Source organism: Pezoporus flaviventris, unplaced genomic scaffold, assembly GCF_033815535.1.
Source record: "Pezoporus flaviventris isolate CSIRO_AGI_PZ_B2104156 unplaced genomic scaffold, CSIRO_AGI_Pfla_v1 ptg000003l, whole genome shotgun sequence".
Lineage (NCBI taxonomy): Eukaryota > Metazoa > Chordata > Aves > Psittaciformes > Psittacidae > Pezoporus > Pezoporus flaviventris.
In genome coordinates, this window is record NW_026892551.1 from 6819327 (window position 1) to 6825274 (window position 5948).

Sequence of the window (5948 nt, forward strand, 5' to 3'; positions counted from 1 at the left end):
ACTGCCAGCAGGTTAAGGGAGATGGTCCTTCCCCTCTATCTAGCACTGGCTGGACAAAACTGGGATGTGGCCTCAACACAGAAGGGAGATATGGATGTTCTATGGTGGGTCCAGGGAAAGGTCACAAAGATGATTAAGAACTTCGAATGCCATTTATATAAGGTGAGGCTGAGAGAGATGAGACTGTTCAGTGTGGAAAAGGCTCTGAGAAGGGAAGGAGTGTGATGGATATTATGTGTTTAAATATCTGATGTGGGACAGTGCTGCAAAGATTATAGAGCCAAACTCTTCTCAGTGGTGTCGTCACAGCACAGGAGGCAGTAGATACAAACTGAAACAGAAAATTCCATCTAAATATGAGAAACACATTTTTTGCTGTGTGTGTAAGTGAACACTGGCACAGGTTGGCCAGACAGGTTGTGGAGTACCATCCTTGGAGATACTCAAGACCCAACTTCACATAAGTTAAGCCTGCTTCTACACAGTGAAGTTAAGTTAGACGACCTCTAGAGATTGCTTCTGACCACAGTGATACTATGAAATAAAATAGCTGCAATTTTGTCACTGTTACGTAAAAGCCTTTTTTTTCCTTTCAGCTATCAATATTCAAGACTCTAAAAAAAAAAAAGTTTCTTCTTCTTCATAATTCCAGAAATTAATTGACTCTTCTTTATTTTCTCTCTCCTTTTTTGTTTCCCCACCCCCAATAAGCAAAATGTATTTCAATATGCATATTTTATAAAGATCAGTCTGCTGTCTGTATTAGCATGGTAGAATACATGACATTCCAACTGACAAATTTAAATTTAAGTGGACTACAGGTTAGAAAAAACAGTCACCATTGTTGCCCTTCTCTCAAAAGAATCCCTCCAACCCTAAAAACATTAACCACTGTATTTTTCATATAAATGACCTAATAAAAGCTATGAACTCCTTTACATATATCTGTAACAACTGGGTCATCTCATGTTACAAAAGAATTTTATATTTTTTTTAAGTTGAGTGTGCTAAAAGTTTGAATGTTCGAAGGTATTGCATGAATGCACAGCCTAGTTTATCAATTCCTTTGAACTTACCAAAATTATTTAGGCCTGACAAAAAATTAGACAAATTTGAATCATGTCATATATCTAACAGCTACAGTATCAAGAAAATTAAGGCAGTGTAAGAAAGCCTGGAGAGAGGTACGTTAACCTGCCAGTTGATGTAATTCAGCCCTATCCAACATGCAAAATATTTGCTCTTCAAAGATAATTGTATTAAACCTCTAGAAGTAATTCATCTCTGGAAGAGATGGTTTCACATTCTACATGAACCTGCAGTTTGCATCAGAGAATAGAAAATCACTCCAAGTTTCCACTTAATTTGGTGATGTAATTTTAACAAGAACTTCCCAGGTTTCCCCTCAGGCACATCATTGCTGCAGTTCTTTATATGTTGAAGGACATTGGGAAGATGCCTGCTGCTGAAGTATGGTGCAGTATACTATAAGAAGACATTTCATTTGCAGCACAGCAAGATGGAATTTCCCAGGGGCCCTTTAGGGGATGTATCATATAGAGGAAATACATGCGCACATGCAAGCACTGCAGCAAACTGTTTGCTCTTCTATTTTACCTAGGTGAATAAAATAGTTATGTTCAATTTTTTGCATTTACTTTATTAAGTCTAATAAGTAGTTACTTAAAGCAAAAATAAACGAGTTTTGCAATGTCTTCTGGGTGTGAAATATTAAGGGTTCATGGAACCCTGCTTGATATGCATGCTGAAAATTGCTGGCTAGATTTAAAAGGAAAAAAAAGAAAGAAAAAGTTTTTCTATTCACTGTAAATCATTAATATTTATTCAAATATTAATGTTGAAGCATGAAAATTCCAATATATACCTAAATAATGCATGTATTCTAAAGATTCATGCTATAATTACTCTGTTTGGTGAACAGCTAACTGCTCTGTAAATAAATAGATAGCAAATTAGTCTACTCTCCTCCTTCCTGGGCAGTTCAAGCATGCACCAGCAGTCTGGAAAATAACTCTAAAATTATAGCCATGAATAAGCAACATTTGCTATCTTTTTATTCTCTTCAAACCCTGTTGTGTTCACGTTGCAAAGGGCACACTTTCTTAAGGAATAAGTTAATTAAAAAAAGAAAAATCAATTTCTATTTGAGCTTCCTTTAATAGAAGACTTAATTCTAATTTTCATTATTTCAGGGTCAAACACAGGCAATCCTAATTAAACAAACAATGCACTGACATAAAAAATGAGATCCTTATGATGCTTGAAGGATCTGGCAGTTTATGTTGGGTTTTTCCTTTTTCCCCAGTTCCTGTGAAAATCATTTTTTAATTTTTGCATTATAGCTTTTCAAAACGAGTCTGGTCATTTGTGTTCATGAAAAAAGATGAGTTCATTCTTGAAGAGGTGCAGATAATTTCTACTGGAGTAGCTGGGAATGGAAGGAGATGGATAAGCTCAAGAACACATGAACTCTGTGTGTGTATTAAGTTAGCAAGGGCAAAGCTACTGATCAGCCAGGAAGATACAACATAGCTATTATACCTCCTATCTACAGAAAGCTCAGATAGCTCAGAATGAATTTGTAAGCAGGTGGTCTTTATTCTGCATGTATCTGTTCATGTAGACGTGCTCTATGACAGTCAAATTAGTTTAGGTCCAAGAAATTAAGGTGAAACTGGGAGATATTTCTCAGGTCCTATTGCCATTGCCTGTTTTCCTATGCTTTCTCCTCCAGGAAAATCTTATCAGTTGTATGGGTGAAAAAGAAGTAGGAAAAAAAGATAAAAACAAAAGGTTCATTTTTTTAGGGTATAGAGAAGAAAAGTGGAGGAGTGTCCAGATTTCCTTGGTCATATTTCACTGTCAGGATTCCCAGGTATTACTTTTCTCTGCAAGAAATAAAAGTAACATTTAGAAAAGCTGGAAAACTCCAAGAGGTGAAAACAAGAGCAAGGGTAAACAAATTACAACATTTTGGGGAATAAGAAGAAAGGGAACATTTCTTTGAAAAATCAGACCATATCTCAATTGAGAGCACCCCGATTTCAACTGATCCTATACAGAAAGACTAAAGCCTTGCTACTTTTGTGAGATACTTAATTTGATTCACAAAAAAGGCTGTACTATAAGAACAAAATTCTGGTAGCTAGCAACTAACTGTGTAAAGTCAACAATGCACTATGTTTACAGACAGGACTTCTTTGAGTAAGATGGGCAGCCTAAATTCTAATTTTATTGGCTTATGATCCTTACTTTCATTGGACTTAATCTGTTACAAGGTGACTGGCTTCACAGAGTCATTCAAGATTGATATCAGTCTATCTTTCTCAACATAATTAGATTGCTTTTATAATTCTTACATGTGTTCGTCACAGATGTTACCATTCTCGATGACTTTTAAGGATGGTGTCCTGGGTTCAGCAGTAGCAGTCATGTTTTTTCCTTTGTGTTAACTGGTGCAGTGCTGTGTTTTGACTTCTAGTTTGAGAACAGTGTTGGTGAAGCCGATGTTTTCGGTTGTTGCTAAGTGATGTTTACCCTGACCAAGGACTCTGTGAGGCTCATGCTCTGCCAGGGAGGAGGGGAGGCTGTGAGGAAGCAGAGACGGGGCGCCTGACCCGGGCTAGCCGGGGAGGTATTCCATACCACAGCACGTCATGCCCGGGGTGGAGGGTAACTGGGAGTTACCCGGAAGGACAGGGGCTTCCTGGTGGAACTCGCTTTCTTGGCCGGTGGTATCGTATTCTCTTCCCTTGTTATTTTCCCTTATCATTGTTTTAGCTGATAGTAGCGGTGGTGATTTGTTGCTGGACTGTTCTTGTCTCAACCCATAGGAGTTGCACTCTCTCGATCCTCCTCCCCGTTCCTCTGGGAGCGGGGAAGGGGAGAGCCCCGGTGCCGGGGCGGGGGGGGAGACGGACACGGACCTCGATTGTTGTCAGCTCGGCACCACTCACTGGAAGTGAGCGAACGAGTTACCTGACTGGGTTTAAACCACGACAGTTCTTTTTGGCGCCCAACGTGGGGCACGAACCCACGACCCTGAGATTAAGAGTCTCATGCTCTACCGACTGAGCTAGCCGGGCATTAGCATGGCTGGAAAAGAGGACCAGGCAAAAAAGTGTCCCATCGTGGGGATGGATGGGCCCACAGACACAACAGGCACAGGGACAAAGGCTCAGCCTTTCTATGGTGCAGACATCCCCACAAATCCTCATTACAAAATCCAGGAGGTTGGGGGTACCATTTAATGTTATGGAATAAGGGAAGGAAGGGGAAGGAAAACAGCAAGTCAAGGAGGTTTGTTGGTCTAAGGCTCCCAAACATAGACATCCAGGGCTGGCCTAGTGCTTTGCTATAATACTTGGAGGCATCTCAGGACATGGCATCTGCTTCTCCGTTTGTTTTCAGCAGCATCCCACTGCCTCGGGAAGCAGGAGCTCCAACAGCATCCCACGGTCGCTCGCTATGGAAACAGCAGAGCCAGTCCCAGCAGCAGGCAGGTTAAGCCGTGTGTGATGCTCATACACAGCCCTGGGTGACCAGGTTTGGAAATGACAATGAAGGTGAGTTTGTTGTGCAGGTTGGGGCTGTAGCTGTTGGATTGCTGTCTCCGGTAAGGACTGGATGGTTGGAAACCTCTAAATACATATGCAATTCCTCCCTTTTTCCTTTTCCTGGGAAAAATAGGCTGGGATGAGGCTGCAATGTAATACTGTTGTTTCTAACCACACACTGCTCACAAGGCCAGCCCAACCATGATCATTCTTGAAAGTGTTCTCAGTGCTTTCCTGTTCCTCAAGCAGCCAAGCATCCTATCTGTGATGAGAGCTTTGTTTTGAACACTTCTTTGGTCCTCTGGCTTTGAAGGAGAGCCCCAATGGGGCTCTGACCCACAGCAGACCATGGATCATCCAGAGCCATCCCTTAAACAGAGAAGATGCTCTGAGCACCTCTTCCTAGAAACAGTGGTAAGAAATAGAGTCCTTCAGGAAGATGAACTTGTGGAGCACCTCTACCTCCCCAACGTGCAGCCTGTCCCATCTCAATCCTGAGGGTATTTATCCCTATAAAACCCCTCTCCTAATCAAAATTGAGGGTTTTCCTGGAAAGAAGCTCTGTGAAACAATAGATTGCTTCTCTTTTACAAGGTGCCTATGTGCTGTTGTGGCAGTATCCATTTTGAAGGTGGGGACCCATCAACAGAGAGGCTGAGGGCTTTTTGCCTAAAGGGAGGTGGATGGTTTGTAGTGGAGCTGGATGCTAAGCCTCAGTGCTTCTCCTAGGAGCCTATAAGCCACCCTGATTCCCTATGTACCTTTAGACAGCTGTGACCAGAGGTGAGCTTGAACTGGTTTGGGGAAGGAATCTTGGTCTGTAACCAAACTCCAGCTCTGACTCCTTTTCTCTGTAGCACATCCATGATTTCATTGCACCCCTATGTGCTGCAAAGCAGGGATGTAATTCAGCTCCAGATCTGTCTGCTCAAGGTCTTAAAACGCAGTACAGAGCCCAGAGCTCGTCCAGTTCCAACCCCTGCCATGGGCAGGGACCCCTTCCACTAGAGCAGCTTGCTCCAAGCCCCTGTGTCCAACCTGGCCTTGAACACTGCCAGGGATGGGGCAGCCACAGCTTCTCTGGGCACCCTGTGCCAGCGCCTCAGCACCCTCACAGGGAAGAGCTTCTGCCTAAGAGCTCAGCTCCATCTCCTCTCTTTTACTTTGAAACCATTGCTCCTTATCCCATCACTACAGGCCCTACAAAATGTCTCTCCTTCTTTTTCTTGTAAGCCCTTTTCAAGTACTGAAAGGCTGCAATAAGGTGTTCCCAGAGCCTTCTCCCCTCTATATTTTACCCATCTTCTCACTACATTTAGACACATTGGACCTAAAGAATCACATCTTCTCTTCTTCATGTACGCCAACCCC

The 5948-nt window shown here is 42.3% G+C and overlaps 1 non-coding gene across 1 annotated transcript; it reads right to left on the reverse strand.

Annotated features, from left to right (window-relative positions):
• Nucleotides 1-4033: 4033 nt before the first annotated feature.
• Nucleotides 4034-4106, reverse strand: TRNAK-CUU (transfer RNA lysine (anticodon CUU)). The gene has a single exon. It is a non-coding gene; the product is annotated as a tRNA-Lys (tRNA).
• Nucleotides 4107-5948: the final 1842 nt, after the last annotated feature.